Source organism: Neophocaena asiaeorientalis, unplaced genomic scaffold, assembly GCF_003031525.2.
Source record: "Neophocaena asiaeorientalis asiaeorientalis breed wild unplaced genomic scaffold, Neophocaena_asiaeorientalis_V1.1 scaffold283, whole genome shotgun sequence".
In the NCBI taxonomy this organism is placed as follows: domain Eukaryota; kingdom Metazoa; phylum Chordata; class Mammalia; order Artiodactyla; family Phocoenidae; genus Neophocaena; species Neophocaena asiaeorientalis.
This window is the reverse complement of record NW_020172827.1, coordinates 2,443,987-2,464,776: the sequence shown is the minus strand read 5'-3', so window position 1 is coordinate 2,464,776 and position 20,790 is coordinate 2,443,987.

Below are 20,790 nucleotides of genomic sequence, written 5' to 3'. Positions count from 1 at the left end.
TAGCATGAAAATCCTGCATCCTGGGAATTGCCTCAGTATCAGGGAAACTGGGATTGTTGGACATCCTACAAGTCCAGACTCTATTGCTCTCTTTCTTCTTTTTAAATTATTAACAATAATAATAATTATCCATTTCCATGGCTTGAGATTCATTGCTCTTCTGCTAGTCAGTTATATCCATTTGCTAGTGGATCATCTAAATTGGGAGCTTTTACTAAAGCCTGGACTGATGTCAAAACTGTGTATATCTGCAGTACTGAATGCCACTGTTTTTTTCAGTATATTAAGAGATATTCTTCTCATTCAGTTTTTATTGGATGGTAATTTTTCTATATGCAGTGTCCTTTAGGAGCCTTCCTTTTGCTGGTTCCCCCTCATGTTCTGCCTCTACCATGGAGCACCTCAGAACTCAGACCTTGAACTTTTCTCTCTGTACACTTGCATGCTGATTCATCTTCTCCCATGACTTTAAATGTCATCCATTTGAGCTAATAATTTCTAAATATATATTGTCAATGTAGTTTCTCCCCTGAACTCCCAAGACAGATACTCAATTACCTATTGGACATCTCCTTTTAGAGGTGAAATAACTTAAGCTTAAAATGTCTAAAAGTGAATTCCTCTTATTCCCTGGAAAACTTGCTTCTGCCACAGCCTTCTACATTCCCAAAATGGCGACTCCATCCTTCTAGTTGCTCAGGCCAACTTTAGAGCCATCCACAACCCTTCTTTCAATCTCTGACCCTATATAAAATCTGAAAAATCCTCCAAAACACATCCAGAATCTGACCATCTCTCACTACCTTCACTCTAACAACATGTCCAAGCCATGTCTCACTTGGATTATTGCAATAGCCTCTTAATGGTGTCTTCAATTCTGTTCTTGCCCATCTATAGTCTATTCTCAATAAAAATCCAGAGCTATTCTTTTAAAACACATGTTGAGTCACTCCACTGCTCAAACCCCACAAACTGCTCTCCATCCCACCTAGAGGATGATCTCACATTATGTGGCACATCATCACCCCATTACTGTCCTGACTCCATCTCCAGTCTCCTTGGCCTCCTTGCTCCTTGTAAACTCCAGATATGCTCTTTGTTATTCCCCCTTCCTACAAAGCTCATTCCCAATTATCTGAAAGCAGGATCCTCTACCTAATATGCAGGACCAATATAAAATGAAAATGTGGGAGTTCTTGTTAAAAATTTATTAAGATTTTCAAGACAATGAGGTAGTGTGTCAAACCAAGTATGGGGCCCTTCTGAGCATGTGACCCTGTGTGAAAGACTGAAAGTCTTCCCCCTCCCCCAAGTCATCTTCTCATTGAATCCTCCTTCCCTGACCACCCTATTGAAAACTTCAGTACGCACCTCTCCACCTGTAACTCCTTTTTTATCCTCTACAATTTTCTTTTTCTCTTTAGCACTTCCCACCCTCTACTATACTGTATAATTTACTTACCTTTATTTTACACTTTCTGACCTCTCCCTGCATTAGAATATATGAGGCCTGGGGTTTTGTTCTGGTCAATCCTTTATGCTCAGCACTTAGAAGAGTGGCTGGCACATAACAGGTACCCAAGTATTTGTTGAAATAAAGGATGAACGAATACGTTGATTTTGTAGTCTTCTGGTGGAATCCATCCTTTAGAGGGAAAATCCTGTGAACTTGCAATATTTGTAGAAAAATTGCACAAATTGCTTTCATTTACTTCATTTTAACCCCAGAGCATGCTTGGACCACAGAACAGTTGGGCTATTTTGCCTTCCCAGAATTTAGCCTCTCCACGTGTGCTTTTCCTTATGCAATCCTGTCTCTCCTTATAAGGTTCTAAAAATTAAAAAAAAATTCTCAGCTCTTTTTCCTTTTTAAAAGTAACTTTATAGATAATAATATGGTTTAGAATTTAAAAGTTATAAAAGTGAAAACCTTCTGTCTTTGCTTGTCCTATCACCTAGCTCCTTTCCTCAGAAAAAACAAATATTATCTTTTAACTCTCTTGTGAACCTTCTCAGAGATATTCTATGCAGAGAACATACTAGTAAATATGAGTGTGATGCATATGTATGCTCTTTTTTCCTCCAAAAAATGATTTGACAATAGGATATGAGAATGGGACTCTGCTGTCTCAGTTTTGACTAAGGTTCCAGGACTCTGGGTTTCAAATATTCCCATGTTTCTCAGGGAGATGCCAGTGGACCTTTGTAGTACTTGGAAAAGTACTGAAAACTGGTGTTGCAAGCCTTGAGCCCTCACCAGTTAGGGTATGAAAGAGTCTGGGAAGGCCTACGTGGAGTTTGAATTGACAATACTATTGCATTGGCGGTTAGGGTTTGAACATATAGATTTTGTGGGGAACACAAACATTCAGTCCATAGCTCTCCATTAGACTACATTTCCCATCTTTCTTCGTAGGTGGTGTGTTTATGTGACTGAGTTATATCTTTGCTGAAAGACAGAGTCCACCCAAGCTTCCCCGCATGTCTTTGGTGAGTGTGCTGGACTTACTTGTCCACTTTGTAGGTCAAGGTGACTGGCTTTTTTATTCCCATTTCTGTGATAATTCCACACACAGGCTCAGGTTACATCTCCCACAGTCTCAGAGAACTCTTCCATCCACTCAGATGTGTTAGGATGATATTAGGATTGAAAACACTTACCCAGATACTCCGTTGTCTCTGCTAGAAGTCAAATCTACTGGGATCATGCATGGGAATCCTAGGATGTTACAAATGCTTATTAAGCCTTCTACCACTGTATGAGCATCAGGGGCACCAACGTTGAAGCTTCAGTACACCCAGTGACAAACAATTCTCTCCCAGTAGCAGGGAGATTTTTCTCCACTGCACATGCAGTTCTCAGCAAGTAGCTCCATCTCCGCTTCCCACACCCTTGGCTGGGACTCCATGGGTTCTTTGCTGTCCTGCCACTTCACGAATCCTGGCTTTCCATGACCTTCCCCCTCAGGGCTTAGCCCTGCTGGTCCTGGCGCATTCCTGGAAATTCAGCCATGGTCAGCTTGCAGACCCTTCTGCCTCCCGGATGCTCTGCTGGGTGTTCCATGGCTTTGGGGTCTGCTCTGGCTCCTGCTTCTCTCTCCTGCCCTTGCTTCATCAGTGAGCCTCCTTCCACAGCAGCTACTCGCTCAGGCTTTGGACCACAGCTATTTTTCTAACCTCTGCCCCCAAGGCTCTGCGTTTGACTTTAAGATCCATTTTGGACATACACAGTCTCTCATGGTGGTCAGAGCCTGGGTAGTGATCTCATCTTACCCGTGGGTGTGAGGTGTGTCAGGAAGAAGAACCCCAGGTGATCCTAGTGATACTGGACTGGCCATCAATCTCATGGAAACACCTGTGGAAAGGAGGGAGGTGGATTGTTTTGAGAAAGCAGCCTAATGGGCAGATAACTGATCACACCAAGCTGCTGTTCCTCAGAGGAGTGAATGTTGTGTGAGATCCTAAGTCGAAAGCAGGAGGGGCACCGAGAGGGGTGCACAAGGGGAGCTCCCAGGCCACACCTCCTTCCTAGGCACTGGAATGTCCATGATAAGGCCATGGCGATTCATTCCCAGAGGTATGGAAGGATCAGAAGAAGGTGATGCTGTCATAGGGCCAGAGGTGGACCAAAACTGCTCCAACAGTCTTACAGTTTAGGAGTGCAGGTGTGGGACCCTAGCAGTTCTCTCCTAATCTATGAATCTCCAACTCTCTCTCCCAACTTTTTCACCCCTCAGGTGGTAGAAGCCCAAAGGTTGCAAAACCATTTTCCAGGAACCTCCTTCCCAGCCCAGCTTTAAATGTGAGAGTGGTTGTTACTCAGCAAAAAAAATCTAGTAACATTTACTGCCTCTGGGGAGGAAAGTGGTGGCAGGAGGACAGGAAAAGGAGAGGCGCTACGCTTGTGAACTTGAGTTCAACACCTCTATTACTTACCCACAAATATAAATTTACTTAAAAATACAACAAAGAATTACCAAAAACATTTTTTTAAATGTCCGTTGGGTGACCTCAAAAGGAGAGGCGGTATTGCATAAGGGAGGAGCTGAAATAAAAGATACAGAGTCGGAATCAGGAGCTCTGCAGGATTATCAGGGGAAACCAGTGTCTGCAGGCATACACATGTCCTGGGGTGAAAACCAACCAGATGAGAAAGAAGCTCACGCAGTTTTCACATGAACGTTGCAGGTCCACGGGACTCCTCTGAGAGCAGACTTTCGTACTCGAAGCTCTTCTCACCCAGCGCAGCTCCTAAAGTAGGTTTCATCACTGAGAATTTTCATGTAGACGATGACTGGCTATTTTCCAAGATAGACGGTCTGCAGCCCTGCAGGTCCACACCGCTCTGAAGGCAATCTGGTTCTCTTACCTGCTCCCCTGCTCCTGATCTCAATTTAGCAATCACAAGGAATCAAGACTACAGAAGGCCAATCTATTGAAAACAACTGGGCATTTGTTTGCCAATCTTTTTTGATCACTTTCTCACAGTGAGAAATAGCTTTTACACTGCAACCTAATACACATGTTCATGCAAATTGACACACATATATACACATATGAAATAAGTTTTTGTAAAATAATACTTCCTTTATTACTTGAGATGGGATAAATTTTCTATTCTATTTTTTCCTGTTTTGTAATTTTTGAGTTTTTTTGATTAAGTAGTAATAAATTACCTACATTTATTTTTAGATATGAATTAGTGAATTCAATTGGTTTCAGGTGAAATCGGCACATAGGGACATACTTAAAGTGTGAAAAACTTTGAAAAACTGAGTTTCAATGATTTTGTGAATATCCTCCATGGTGAATATTATTACAACTGTATTTTAATCATATGCAATTTATTTCTCATTTGATGAAGTCAGTCTTTAAAAAGTCAGATAAAAGTGCATCCCTTTTGAAATTACAAAGTATCTATTTAGTGGAGTGATTTGGAGATGGCATTTGGCCATGGAAATATGATAGTACTTTTATCTTTTATTATGAGCTACATATTTAAACTAGTGGTGAAAACAATGAGTGGTGTGGAAATATGTTTTAGAAATACATAAAGCAAAGTTAATTCACAAAATAAAATGTTAACAACAGAATTTTTGTAGCATCTATTACCAGATAATGATACAAAGAAGACTGCGATAAAAATATCATTCATTGGTTGGACTTCCCTGGTGGCGCAGTGGTTAAGAATCTGCCTGCCAATGCAGGGGACATGAGTTTGAGCCCTGGTCCGGGAATATCCCACATGCCGCGGAGCAACTAAGCCCTTGCTCCACAACTACTGAGCCTGCACTCTAGAGCCTGCAAGCCGCAACTACTGAAGCCCATGTGCCTAGGGCCCATGCTCCGTAACAAGAGAAGCCACTGCAATGAGAAGCCCGCGCACCACAACAAAGAGTAGCCCCTGCTCGCCATAACTAGAGAAAAGCCCGCATGCAGCAACGAAGACCCAACACAGCCAAAAATAAAATAAACAAAATAAATAAATTACAAAAAAATGCAATACCATGAATGTTACAGGTTACACTTCAGTTATTATTTTGGAAGCAAATAATGATTCAATCTTTAGTGGGTCACATATTGTTTTTTCTGGTTTATGTGCTTTTATGATGTGAACTATGTCCTATTCATCTTTGCATCCCCACCTTGGAGGGTGATGCACTGCACCTTGATTGTCAAACAAAAAAGCAATAAATCAATATCTACTATATCAAGGTGAAAAATCTCAAATATTCAAAATCTTTTCTAAGATTGAGCTTTAAACCGTAACTAAACAATTCAATCCCTTTTTCCTTTCCCAACATTTTTATTTTTAGGACCAGTTCGATCCCTACATATATCTAAGTTAGTACTTAAAAATTTGGTACCCAGTATCTATTACAATAGTTTTTAATCCTGTAATTTTATAGAATAGGTTCTACTTCTAGTTGAAACAGCTGAAAGGAAATGAGCAATTATGGATGAAATCATTTAAACTGATATATTGAAAATCAATCAATCTCATGTATTTTTTGGGTGTTTCTCACACATCTACTCTAACTTGGTACCACTGATTCTTTCATTCAACATATAACTGAGTACCTATTCTCTAGCATGCATTATGTCATACAAATAATTTAGGAGAGTGGAGTGGAATGTGTTTATATGTTTTTGTGAAAAATCTGTCCCCATCCACCCAGATGTAGGGAAGACAGCCAAGGCAGAGTCTTTGGGGTGCCATGTTGGGAAACAGGGGAGACTGCCCAGGATGCCTCCTCTCAGAGGTGGGATAGTACTGAAGGCTTTGGATAGAAGGCCACATCCAACAGATCAGATTAATGGCATGCACGCTCCATGGTTGATTTGATTACTACCCCTCTTTAAAAATAATCAGCTTTATTGGGACTTCCCTGGTGGCCCAGTGGTTAAGACTCCACGCTGCCAATGCAGGGGGCCCAGGTTCGATCCCTGGTCGGGGAACTAGATCCCACATGCATGCTGCAACTAAGAGCCCACATGCCACAACGACGATCCCATGAGCCGCAACTAAGACCCAGCACAGCCAAAATAAATAAATAATAGACAAATATTTTAAAAATAAAATAATCAGCTTTGTTGATATATAACTTATATGAATCAAAATTCCCCCATTCAAAGCATGCATCTCCATAAATTTTGACAAATGCATACACTTGTGTAACCACCACCCAATGAAGGTGTAGAACATTTCAATAATCCAAAAAATCCCCTGCGCTCCTTTGCACGAGATGGGTCCATCCCCCACCACACTCCTGGCCCTAGGCAACCATTGATCTACTTTTGTATCCTTTTATTATCCCTGTGAAATGTGACAACTGATCTGCAGCAAATCAAAAGAGAACTGTTGGGTCAAGGTGGGAATGGAGAACTGTGCGCTGATGAGGCTGGCGTGTGGGTGGCAGTGTTGGCTTGTGAGAGATGCCCAAGGAAAGTGAATCCTGAGGGGTTGGAGTTGGTCGGTCTAGCTGGGTCTTACTAGATGGAGACATACCCTCCTTTGGAAGCCTTGGAGAATTGGGTCAAATTGCCGAGATCAGTGGTCTTTTCAGGCTATGGACATTTAGATGAGGGTGGGAGGACTGACCCTGATGGAGTGAATAGATATATTGGAGGTACTCTTTATTTCGGAGGGGGGGTGATGAAGAGTTTTACTGACAATATGAAGTGAACAGAAAAATCCGGAAAGCATAAAGAGTTAATTTATGCTATTTATATTACAGAAACAAGTTTATTAGATTCACCAATTCATCTCTGGAGGCATGGCAGGAATCAGTGAGCCAGCTGCTAAGCTTGTAAAGTAAGAATATGGTCCTAAGAAGGTTAAAACTGTACTACAATTTCAGTTCTTAATTTGTTTTTCAGAAGCAGGGTCTATATTTCACTTAGCTATGGACAAGATCAAGAACAAAACCAAATTGTATTCAGGAGAATGACATAGACTTGGGTTGGAAGTAGCTGTATATAGACAGAAAGGAGATGGTCAAAAAATTCATGGGACAAAAAACAAACTAGTTTCTTGTAGAGATCATGGTTTGAGCCTAAATTGAGTTCTTGCTAGAATTCGGGCATGTGTGGACCACTATTGGATGTGCTCTTTTGGGAAAGCCTAGTTCCCTATGGGTAAGGGACTAGAGTTAGGAGTTCAACCAAAAATTCTGAATCCTGCTGAGGCCCCAGTGGGCCTTTATCTGAGCTTCTTTAAATTATGACATATTTAGGTCAGGATCAATAGCTGGAGTTCAAGAAAAGGTATAGGGCTGCAACCAGTGAGCAATCATGCAAGAAGAACTGGGAAGGTATAGACTGCCAGAGTATTCAAGAGAGTGGTTTACAAAGGCTGGATAGGCAGTATGGAATATGGAAGCCAATGGAACTTGGAAATAGGCACAGTAGGCTTGAATCAAGTCATCTAAACCGCAAAGGGAGGAGTTGGGAGTCTTACCAAGTAGTCAAAACAACTCTGTAGTGGTGGTGGGAGGCATTTAGAATTTGAATCAAGACCTACTGAATAAAACCACACCACTGCTCGCAACCAATATAGCAGATGCTGGAGGTGTCCACTCATATCTCCTCAGTGTTTATCATTTCCATAAATTAAGGTTTCCAATCACCAGCAGCCGTTACTCTCTGCCTGAGGGCATCCACTGGCTGCTGAAGCCTACTCTGCATGGGCATGCTGTGCACTTGATCTTAGCCACAAGGCCGAGAAGCGATGTGCACGCTATAGGTACTGAAGAATTACCTGACACTTCCTCCCACCACTGTCCCCCCCAGCCTTGTATTTTCCAAATGAATAAGGGTAACAATATTTCCCATCCCATGTGCTCTTCTTACAGTGTGAATTTGACACTCCTCCCACTGAAAAGTGAAGTATAAGTCCTCTTCCCTTGAAATTGGACAGGCTTTTGGGACTGTTTCAACCAACAGAGCACAGTGGAAATGTCACTATGTAACTTCTGAGACTAGGTCATAAAAGGCTATGAAGCTTCTACCTTGCTTACTGGACTACCATCCTTTGCATTCTTCCAGTTACCATATAAGCAGTCTGACTGCCTCAAGGACACCATGTTGTGAGGAATCCCAAACAATGGAGAGCCATAAGACTATGGAAAGAGAGAGATGTTGGCCCATCCCCCAGCTGACCCAGTTCCCCATGCTGTTCCATCTCTAGCCACCATTTGACAATAACCCTGAGCTAGAAGAGCCCAGTCACATCCTTCTTAAGTTCCTAACTCACAGAAACTGTGAGGGATAATGATTGTTGCTGTTTTAGAGCCCCTAAGTTTGGGGTGATTTGTTATACAGCAACAGATAACCAGAACATTCCCATCCCTTAACCAATGGCCATCAGGACTTGCTGTATGAATTTTCCATCCCCTTCCCCAATAGGTGGGGTAACATTGAAGAGTGTGTTTTGCTCTGCAGTTACCACAGTGGTAACTTTTTGGTTGCTGTCCTTTCTCTGCTTCACTTTCTCATTCTTTTCTGGTGTTTCCCAGGACTGCCTCCCCAAGAAACTACTTGTAGTTAAATCCCTCCTCAGAGTCTGGTTTGGTTCTAAGGGAACCCAAAGCGTGATAGTTTCCAATGTCAGGCATTTCTCATTTAAGTCTGAGTCGCTTGTTAATTACTTCCTCACCCATCCCCTGAAGTGTGTTTAAAACATTTGCCATCCTTCTAAGGCCCTTTCCTTCTCACCTCTCCTTTCACACCAAGTGGATGACCTCCCTGAGAAAATAAAGGCTTCCAGCAAAGAATTCCTCCAAATTTCTTCTCCTCTTCTCTTTCTTCTGCTCAATTTTTCTCCTTCAGCCCCCCCCACTCCCCAGTGCTACATGCCCCTCTCCCGATAGTGGCAGAAGGGATGTCCCTCTGCATGTCTAGGTCTGATTGCTCCACATCCACTCTGGGCTCCCTCCTCTCTTGTCTCCTCAGAGACACAGCCTCTGGCCATAGCCACCCACTCTCTTGGATCTTACCTTCTTTACTGGCCCAGCCCCCATGGCTCTCCTTCACTTTGACCTTACCTTTCCTCTGGCTATTGCCCTCTCCTTCCTTTCTCAGTGGAGTTCCTTTAAAAAAAAAAAAAAAAGTATCCACATTTGTTGAGTCTCTACTTCCTCCTGTCTTATTCACCCTATGCCTACCCTAAGGTGAACTGTCCCAGAGACAGCATTGAGACTACAAGTCCTACCAAAGCTGCTCAGTTCAGATGAATGCACAAGAACCCAGTGTTTGGTTTCCTGCTTGTCCCAGTGCCACAGCTCACATGGATACTTCACTCCTGTCACTGAGGATTACTTATATTCTTCCAACAGGTCAGTCTGTTTCACATCTTTGTACCTTTGTACAGCTGTTTGCTCTGCTTGAATTCTCTTCTCCTGCTCCAACCTTCTCTAACAATTCCTATTCTGACAATTCCTACTCAGTCTTTAAAATTATCTAAATTATCGTTTTTTCAGGGAAGATTTCTTCTGTAGCCTTAGAGGACTTTCCTCTATGTTCCCATGGCCCTAGGACATGATAAACATCCAGTGAGTATCTGAATTAAGTATGGGAAGCAGCAAGTAAGGGTCTTAGGTACCAACACTTACACAGTTTTGATTCCGAGTGTCCTTCTGACCCCATCATCAAACCAGGAAAGTTCCAATCTTAGTAAGTGGCTATTCCAGGCTGCCAAGTAGATATAGGTAAGCAGATACATCTCGGGGGAGGCATCAGGAAAGGGCAGAAATAAGGGGCATGTCTTGATAATGCTCCCTATGTTAGTTTGCTAGGACTACCATGACAAAGCACACAAGCTGGGTGACTAAAACAATGTACGTTTATTTTCTCATAATTCTGGAGGCTAGAAGTCCCAGATCAAGGTATCAGCAGGGATGGTTTCTTCTAAGAGTCCTCCCTTTGGCTTGTAGATGGCCATCTTCCGTCAGTGTCTTTACGGGTTCTTTCCTCTGCGTGTATTTGTGTCCTAATCTCTGCTTCTAATAAAGATACCGATGGTATTGAATTAGAGTCTACACATATGACCTCATTTTACCTTAACTACCTCTTTAAAGGTCCTATCTCCAAATACAGTCACATTCTAAGGTACTGGGGTTTAGGACTTTAACATGTGAATTTTGGAAGGACAAAGTTCAGCCCATAATACTTGCCCAATATGGAGAATCCATGCTCCTTAATGTTAAGTCCTGAAAACATCAACTTAGTTGTGAACCCTGAGAGAAAGAGCTTCTAGGCCCTAAAGACATTAACTTGAGTCGTGGAATTTGTTTTCTTAACCTAGCTCTCTGTTTAAGGCCAGTACCAGAGGGAAAATAGGTTAAAGTCAGAAAGCAATTCTATTTCTTCATAGCTATTATATGATCTTTCCACAGCTGCTCTAGAGACCAAATTCCATCCAGGAGGCCTCTAGGATCCAGGGTTGTATGGAGGCTGATTATAGGGAGAATGAGGGGAATGACTGCAGTCAGCTTCCAGAGATACTGTGACGTGTCTTCCAGGTTGGGAGCATTGGGCTCAGGCATCAGGGTTTGTAGAAGAGCTGATGCTTGTGTAATCACTAGCTTCTACCCAGAGCATCCTTGATGCTGGCATCTGCAGTATCTCTGGGGTTGAGAGGGTGTAACAGGAGTGGAGAAAGGAAGCCACTCCTGAGGGAAGCAACACACTGTGAGCCTCTCTGCTGGGACTCAGTGCTTTGGGAAGTCTCTGAGTCTTCCCACTCTAGAATGGTGCCATCAGAGGCTGGGGCCACTCCCTGTTCATATATGGCTCTTGGTTGAGGGACAGGCCACTGTTATACCTCTTCAAAGACTTCGTAAGGTTTGGAGAAGGAGAGGTGAAGAATGCTCAGAGAAGCATGAAGCAACCCTATTTTAGTTTTTGATGCCTCCTGTTTCCCTCAAATCAGGAGATACTTTACAATTCACCTGCTACTACTTTTCCATTAATTTGTCAGTCATCATGATAACAAGGCATAGAACACAGAATATTTACCTTGGAAGGGGCTCAAAGATCGATTCCAGTCTTTCATTTTGCATGTGAGGGGAAAAAGGAGAACTAACACTTACTGAGTAAGATGTTAATAAATCTTAAAAGGTGGTTATTACCCTCATTTTATAGATAAGGAGATGCCACTCAGAAAAATGAAGTAACTGGCCTAATGACACAGGATAAGTGCCAGGACTGGGACTAGAACCAGGTTTCCTGATTCTTAGGCCACTTGTCTTTGGGCAATGACTTTAACCCAAATCCAGTGATGTGGTGCTCTCCAAATTTTAATGCCCCAATCTATGTCCTCAGTAGATCATATCATCTAAAGAGCTCAGATAGACACTGCTCAGGAAAAATTGGAAGGTAATATAAGGTCAGCCAATAGCCTTTCATTACTCAGCCCTGATGGACCCCAGTTTGACTGGTGGGATGCTAAACTCACTGAAGCCCTGTCATATGCCTTGCTCAGATTTCACTGAAAATATGACTTAGATGATACTATATGTAGAAAATCCTAAAGACACTGCCAGAAAACAACTAGAGCTCATCAATGAATTTGGTAAAGTTGCAGGATACAAAATTAATATACATTTGCATTTCTATACACTAACAACAAAAGATCAGAAAGAGAAATTAAGGAAACAATCTCATTTACCATCGTATCAGAAAGAATAAAACACCTAGGAATAAACCTCCCTAAGGAGACAAAAGTCCTGTACTCTAAAAACTATAAGTTGTTGATGAAAGAAATTGAAGGCCACACAAACAGATGGAAAGATATACCATATTCTTGGATTGGAAGAATCAATATTGTAAAATGACTGTACTACCCAAGGCAATCTAAAGATTCAATGTAATCCCTATCAAATTAACAATGGCATTTTTCACATAACTAGAGCAAAAAAATTTTAAATTTGTATGGAAACACAAAAGACCACAAATAGCCAAAGCAATCCTGAGAAAGAAAAATGGAGCGGGAGGAATCAGGCTCCCTGACTTCAGACTATACTACAAAGCTACAGTGATCAAAACAGTATGGTACTGGCACAAAACAGAGATATAGATCAATGGAACAGGACAGAAAGCCCAGAAATAAACCCACATGCCTATGGTCAATTAATCTATGACAAAGGAGGCAAAAATACATAATGGTGCTGGGAAAACTGGCAGCTACATTAAAAAGAATGAACTTAGAACATTCTAACACCATATACAAAAATAACTTCAAAACGGATTAAAGACCTAAACGTAAGACTGAATATTATAAAACTCCTAGAGGAAATCATAGGCAGAACACTCTTTGACATAAATCACAGCAAGATCTTTTTGGATCCGTCTCCTAGAGTAATGGAAATAAAAACAAAAACAAAACAAATGGGACCTAACTAAACTTAAAAGCTTTTGCATATCAAAGGAAACCATAAGCAAAATGAAAAGACAACCTACAGAATGGGAGAAAATATTTGCAAATGATGCAACTGACAAAGGATTAATTTCCAAAATATACAAACACCTCATGCAGCTCAATATCACAAAAACAAATAACCTAATCAAAAAATAGGCAGAAGATCTAAATAGACATTTCCCCAAAGGAGACATACAGATGGCCAACAGGCACATGAAAAGATGCTCAAAATTGCTAATTATTAGAGAAATGCAAATCAAAACTGCAATGAGGTATTACTTGACACTGGTCAGAACGGCCATCATCAAAAAGTCTACACATAATAATGCTGGAGAGGGTGTGGAGAAAAAGGAGCCCTCCTAACATTGTTGGTGGGAATATAAATTTGTGCAGCCACTATGGAGAACAGTATGGAAGTTCCTTAAAATACTAAAAATAGAGCTAGCATACGATCCTGCAATCCCACTCCTGGGCATATATGCAGACAGAATAATAATTTGAAAAGATACATGCACCCCAGTGTTCACAGCAGCACTATTTACAATAGCCATGACATGGAAACAACCTAGATGTCCAACCACAGATGAACTGATAAAGAAGATATGGTATGTATATACATATAATGGAATATTACTCAGTCATAAAAAGAATAAAATAACGCCATTTGCAGCAACATGTATGGACCTAGAGATTATCATTCTAAGTGAAGTAAGCCAGACAGAGAAATACAAATATCATATGATATCGCTTGTATGTGGAATCTAAAAAAAAAAAAGAACTTATTTACAAAACAGAAAGAGACTCACAAACATGGAAAACAAACTTATAGTTACCAAAGGGGAAAGAAGGCAGGGAGGGATAAATTAGGTGGTTGGTATTAACATATATGCACTATTATATATAAAGTAATCAACAAGGACCTACTGTACAGCACAGGGAACTCTACTCAATATTCTGTAATAACCTATAAGGGAAAAGAATCTGAAAAAGAACATATATATATATATATATATATATATAACTAAATCACTGTGCTGTACACCTGAAACTAACACAACATTGTAAATCAACCACACTTCAATTAAAAAAAAGAAAATGACTTCGAGATATATTGGAGGAGCCCGCGTTCCAGAGGTGGGGGGTTGCTGAGTACAGGACCAGCCATCAGGGTCAACTGAGAGAGAAGGGAATCCATGTTCAGTGTAACAGTGAGAATTGAGGAGAACTTTTCAAAGAAGAAAGGACCACAGACTGTGGAATGTGGAAGAGAAAGAAGATGCAGAGAGTGTTTCAGGGTATTAAGATGTAAGAGAGTCAGGGCAGCAGAAACAGAGCCCTCATTGAAAATGCAGTCACTTGGGAGAAAGGGAGCACTCTGGTTGTCAGCCTGTGCCACCTTGTGGCCACCTTATCAGTTCCCACCAAACACTTCACCTTCTCTCACTCCCTTTGCATTTCCCATTATCCCTACATACATTTGAATGTCAAAGTCACTTGAGTCATGCCCACAAGCAATGCTTAATTTCAGTGGTGGATCTCAGGGCACTGATTTCTTTGCCTCTCTTTGTAGCAATGAAGGATCTAATTGTGGAATTCTGAGAGCTATGGGGGAGAGGGATGGGGAATAGAAGAGGTTCTCATGTATTTCCTTCTCTACTGCTGCTGCTACTAATACGGTCACAGTGGAACTACTGTTGGGAAATTCCACCATCAATGCATGAGGGTTCATTTTCATCCTTGTACTGTAGTAGAAATGAAAACAGATTCTGATGCTTTTACTGAATTTTAAGCAAAAGCTTGTTTGCTTAATTAATATCCTAGACACCAAGTATGGCCTATTGCAAGAAAGGAACAAGCAAGTATGAGAAACTATGCCCCACTCTCCTTACCCAAAGATTAATTCTGTCAGAGATACTCACATAGTGGCAAACTGCTGTGGGTTTGAGATTATGGCTTTATAATAACAATAGTTAATACCTATTTAGCACTTCCAAAGGCCAGGTCCTATTCCAAGCAATTCATATAATTAACCCACGTAATTCTTCTTTTTAAAAAATGAGTAAAAAAAAAAAAAAAAAAAAAAAAAAAAAAAAAATTTATTTGGCTGCACCGTGTCTTAGTTGCGGCATGCAGGGTCTTCGTTGAGCATGCAGGATCTTTTGTAGCGGCACGTGGGATCTTTTAGTTGCGGCATGCGGGATCTAGTTCCCTGACCAGGGATAGAACCCGGGCCCCCTGCAATGGGAGCACAGAGTCTTAACTGCTTGACCACCAGGGAAGTCCCTAACCCACTTAATTCTTCACAACAACCCTATGAAGCTGGTACCATTCTATCTCCATTTACAGATAAGGAGACTGAGGCAGAGTGACTTCTCTAGGGTCACCCAGATAGTAGGTGCCAGAGCTGGGATGTGAACCCAGACATTTGTTCTCGTGACCCCCAGTTTGCACAATCTCCCTCATCCCTACATTCCATTTAGAACGTTGACTTCAGATCTGCCTGTGAACTCCCGTTCTTCCTCTGTGTATCCTACTACTTCTAGAGTAGTCTGTCCTCCAGAGCTATTTCCCCTGAGCAGGTGCTCTTTAGAGAAACCTTTCACTTCAGTTTTTTCACTCATCTTTTTCTTCTCCTCCTAATACCTCTTTTCCAAACACTCAGACTATGCTGATTCAGGAATAAATGGGAATGTCCCAAATATTTGACATTTAAAAAAACGATGGCAGAGCAGGAATTGAGGGAGGTGATTCCTATTCAATTCTTTCCTTCCTAAGGCTTAGCACGCAGAGGGTCATGCTAAGGCGGATAGAAGGTGAAATCGAAGAACAACACACACCATCTGCCCATATGGGGGCGGGGGAGTGAATACTGAAACCTTCAGGCCAATAGGTCTAAGATCTAGAAGTTTTTCAAAGCCTTTAATACAATTCATCTAAATACTAGCGGATAGAATGACTTAAAACATCAGTAAGGTGGATCGGCTGTATGGAAAGGGAAAAGGAAGAGACAGGAAACAGTAGAAGCTAAACAACTGCCACTTAAGTTGTTTGAAAATTAAAGAGAGTCAACACCCTTCACTCTGCTATACAATTTCAGAGCTCTGTGAGGAACACGATACTAGACTCCAAATAAGGATAGATCCCAGCTCTTAAAATGCAAGGATGAAACAAGAGAAACTCTTGAGGGGCAAATGGAGAACTGACTGAGCAGAGCTGCTCAAGGGAGTGGAAATTAATTACAGTAAAGCTGGTTTCATAACACAGAGTGAGAAGACCATCAAAGCCCAAGGTAAGAAGCATTGGTATATATCCATGATGGAAAAGAGAGACCTTTCCTTGCATTAATAATGTTCCTGGAAAAGGAACTCTCTATATAGTAAGTTAAGAATTACAACAGCCTCTCTGGAAATCAGAAACAACTTTGAAAAAGAAATAAAAAACAGTGTAATGATGCGAGCTGTAGGAAGTGACTTCTGTGAGCCATTGTGAGAACAGGGGTGACTGAATCAGGCACACTGTCAGAAGAAGAGGAAATGGGGTAAGACAATGATTTGAAAAGTACAAAGATGTCATGTATGTAGGGCTTTAAAAAAATCATCATTATTATTCCTCTCAGAACAGGCATGCTTTGAGACAAAGGACAAGGTCAGCACAGCTTCAAGAGAAGCACAATTCCATGTTTTATGTGCATTTGATGAAAAATTTTAAGTGAATCTAAAATAATTCTGATAAAGGACTGACTATATTCTGAAACTTCCTGAGGGCAGTACCCTACCCACTCTGAGTGCTGATAGATGAGAATTCTTCTCCAGACGTTTAGCCATTCTGTATCCTTCCTCCACTGGGGCAGGCCTCCCGGCCTATGAGTTGAATCAACCCTAGGACGGACAAACATACATCCTGGATTTTTTTTTTTTTTTTTTTTTTGCTGTACGCGGGCCTCTCACTGTTGTGGCCTCTCCCGTTGCGGAGCACAGGCTCCGGACGCGCAGGCTCAGCGGCCATGGCTCACAGGCCCAGCCGCTCCGCGGCATGTGGGATCTTCCCGGACCAGGGCACGAACCTGTGTCCCTTGCATCGGCAGGCAGACTCTCAACCACTGCGCCACCAGGCAAGCCCCTACATCCTGGATTTTCAGGGTCAGGACGAATTTAAATCAGCCTCAATTTTTTCCACAAGTTCAGCGGCTTTTGTTCATATATCCTGACGGTGGACAGGAAAATAAAGTCATTCTACCGCAGGGCAGGAGCTTTGAGAATTTTCATTTTCTTCTATTGTTTCCCACTGGCTTAGCTGTTCCCTTTCTTCTTCTAGGCTTTTCAAATATTTCCCTCTTCTTTTTTCTTTGTTATCTTCCATCATCTTTGTCTTCCTTTCTTCTTGAAACCCTCGGCCTGACTAGGAGGTCTCGCTGGTCTGTAGAATGGGGCTGGTACAATACTAGTCACCTCACTGCATTCACTTTTTTGCTGACAGTGTTCTCTTCCTCTGAAGAACAAAGTAAAACATTTTCTTCTTCAACTCAGAACCTTACTTCCCCTACACGCCCAAATCTTCCGTGTGCTTACTCTCAATTACATACTTTCATATGACCTGTCGCTACTGTCCCTTCCCAGGGGCAGTAAGGTAATAATAATAATAATAATAATAATAATGTTTTGTTTTCCTATCTTAGGGAACAAAGCCTGCGGTTGGTGATCCAGTCACCTTCTCCGGTGGGTTTATCAGATGCCGGCAGAGGGTACTGTCCGGACCTAACCGTGTAATCTCGGATGGGGGTGGGCTCGGCGGAAGTCCTTCCTACATCCCAGCATGAGTCCAGGGGACTCTCATTTCCTGGGGTTCCTCTGACCTTGCTTTCCTAGCCTCACAGGAACCCCGACTGAGGGTCCCGTCCCTGCCCTAAATAGAACATTGGGCATTAGTGACTAACATCCATTTCACAAAGCGAGCGAAAAGCAGCACTCACCTCCGTTCAGCTTGTTTCCTCAACCCCGCCCACCTTTGGAACTGACCATTCAGCGTCGGACTTTATGTATCAGCATCTGATTGGTGGATAATGGAGGGCTCGTTAGAGAGGGCTGATGCCATTGGGCAGTCTCTCCGCGCGTTGTAGGCAGTGGAAACTAGTTCGAAAAGCAAGCGACCAGGCGGGGACCTTTTGGTCAGAGGCAGATTCTCTGAGGAGGTCTGTTGCCTTAGCAACCGCGGAAGCTCGGGGCCGGCGTCTGCAGTTTGGCCGAGCGTTGAACCCACGGTTATGCCGGGGACACTAACCCCAATTTCTTCAGCAAGCCTTTCCAGATTGACAGAAGAGATAGAGTAGCCTCGATTGCCCCATTTCTGTCATTTTTATTCTTTATCTCCAAAGTATTTTTATTTGTCACCCTCAAAGTAAAAATCCACTTGCCTTGACATGGGCATAAGAAATACTTTTATTTTATGGGTAAATGCAATTTTTAAAAATAAGTAAACTGTGAAAACTTTGCCAGGGAGCGTTTTTCTCATTTCCCTACATTTTCTATGAGAAAAACACTTTCCCTGCTTGTTAGTTATATGCTTGCTAGACATTTGTATTTCTTCTCACAGAGAGATTACATCACGAATCCCTGCCACATTCTGAAATTTTCAGATACGTTAACAGATGCAAGAAAGAGTAAAGGAACATTCTGAAGTCACTCAGAGTGGGATAGGAGTCGGCCACTGTTAGGGATATTTCCCCACCATCCCATTCCTAATAGCCTTGGTTTAAAGATAACAGACTGCTTTTTCTTCTCAGAGATGGAGGATACTAATGGAGAAGAGGAGGAATAAGCAGACAAAGAGGGAAAGTGGTATCATCTACCAGGCATTCTTGGATATCCTCAGTGTAGACAAATTTGCCTCTCCCAAAATAGTTTTAATTTTATTTATGTATGCAAATTTTCCCTTTTTTTAAATTAAGAATTTAATTTTAATGAGCAGTTTTTGGTTCACAGCAAAACTGAGGAGCAGAGATTACCCATATACCTCCTCACCCCACACCCACATAGCTTCCCCCATTATTAACATCCTTCACCAGAGTGATACATTTATTGCAACTGATGAACCTACATTGACACATCATCATCACCCAAAGTCCACAGTTTAGGGTTCACTCTTGGTGTTGTATGTTCTATGAGTTTGGACAAACTATGTATGTATTTTAGCAAATAACCCCAAAGCATTTGGATCTAAGTTTGTGAAATAGCAGGCTAATAGCTGGCTGATCCTAGTTTGAAATTTAAAAGCAAGAAGAAGGAAAAGGAGAAATATGACTTTTAAGTAATGTACTGGTTTTCTTATATAGCTCTGAAGGCAGTTCCAAGAGGAATTCCATAGACATTCTGAGCAATGTTGTCATGTCACCTGGAAGTAGACATATAGCTTCCTATGGGGACTCCTTTGAAAAGCAATCCTCGTCTGGATGTATAAATTCTGATAATCAAAATTAGTTCATCTTTCCTTTTTTTTTTCTCCTTCTCTTCCATCTATCACATTTTCACAAGGATGTGGGGCAAGACTTAATAGACTTATTTCAATTAAAGCTACTTTGAAATGTGAAAAATATAAATATGGAGTTTATTACTATTATTTTAGTCATTACCAAATTATTACCAAAATTCTTAGTCATCGCTGATTACATCCTGTGGTACCAGGATTAAAACAGGCTATAAATGTGCTACTGAAAGATTATGTAGATCAAAATTGAAAATGTTGAACAAAATATTTTCCTGTTGACATTGCATTGTTATTTGAGATGCATTAAAAGAATTTTTATTTCTGCCACTTTGAAATTAGTAGGCATTCCTAATTCTCTCTTTAAATTTTTCTAGCCCCTATGTTGTTAGTGAAATGTATGTATTGAACCACATGGGATTGCCAGGATTTTGATTTTATTTGGTCAAAACAGTCAAGTATGGACAATTTCATGTGATTCAACCTAATATCTGAATAAGGAAAATTTCACTTAAACATTTTGAAGTTATCCTTTTTCGATATAAATGGTCACCTTCTAATATATGGATTTTATAAGTTAAGATTTTATATACTGGGTTTACTTACAGCAGGACCCATTTAAATTTTACCAGACTTTTCTGTTTTGCACATGTGTGGTATGATATTCTGACAAGAAATTCAGGAATTTAAGGGCAACTAGAAACCTTTCAGCACATGTCTTTTGCAGCATTAACCACAACCCTCCCTGACAAGTTGGAGGTTACTGACTTTGAAATGTAGCCAGTGCTGAGAACCCAGGGTGTATTCTTTCCATGACCCCTAAAAACTGGCCTGTTTCCTATTAATGATTTTTTGTTTTGTTTGAGGTATTTTATGGTCTAGTTTCCTTGTTAATTTACAGATCTTCTGCCATTCTTCTTGTACAACTCATTTTCCTTGTGGTGGGTCTTACCAAAAGATACCGTGTACAGAAAAGGGGCTTCTGGAAATTATCATGTTTCAGCAACGAAATTGTTTAAACATCTGACTATCATTTACAACCAACATCTCTGGTCTCATCCATGGAAAATATCACACATAGCAGAGAAAATTGAGAAGAGCTGGCAGAATATATCTGTTGAGTTTGCATCGTGCACTGTTCAAATGGGTTCCTAGGAGACCTCAGACCAAGGCTGTTTGTTGCTTCAGTATAATTTTCTGTGTGTTCCTTTCTGCAGAAAGCTGAAGATCAGAGTCTGGTTTTAAAGGTGAACTTGAGAAATCAATTAGTCCATCCTCCTCCTGTCTGGAAACTCAGCATCATGATGGACAGAGAGTCTGTCTCCAGGGCAAAAGGAGGCTCTTTAAAATTTTGGGGCAGGCAGGAAGCATTCCTGCTGGCGCTTACCCTTGCT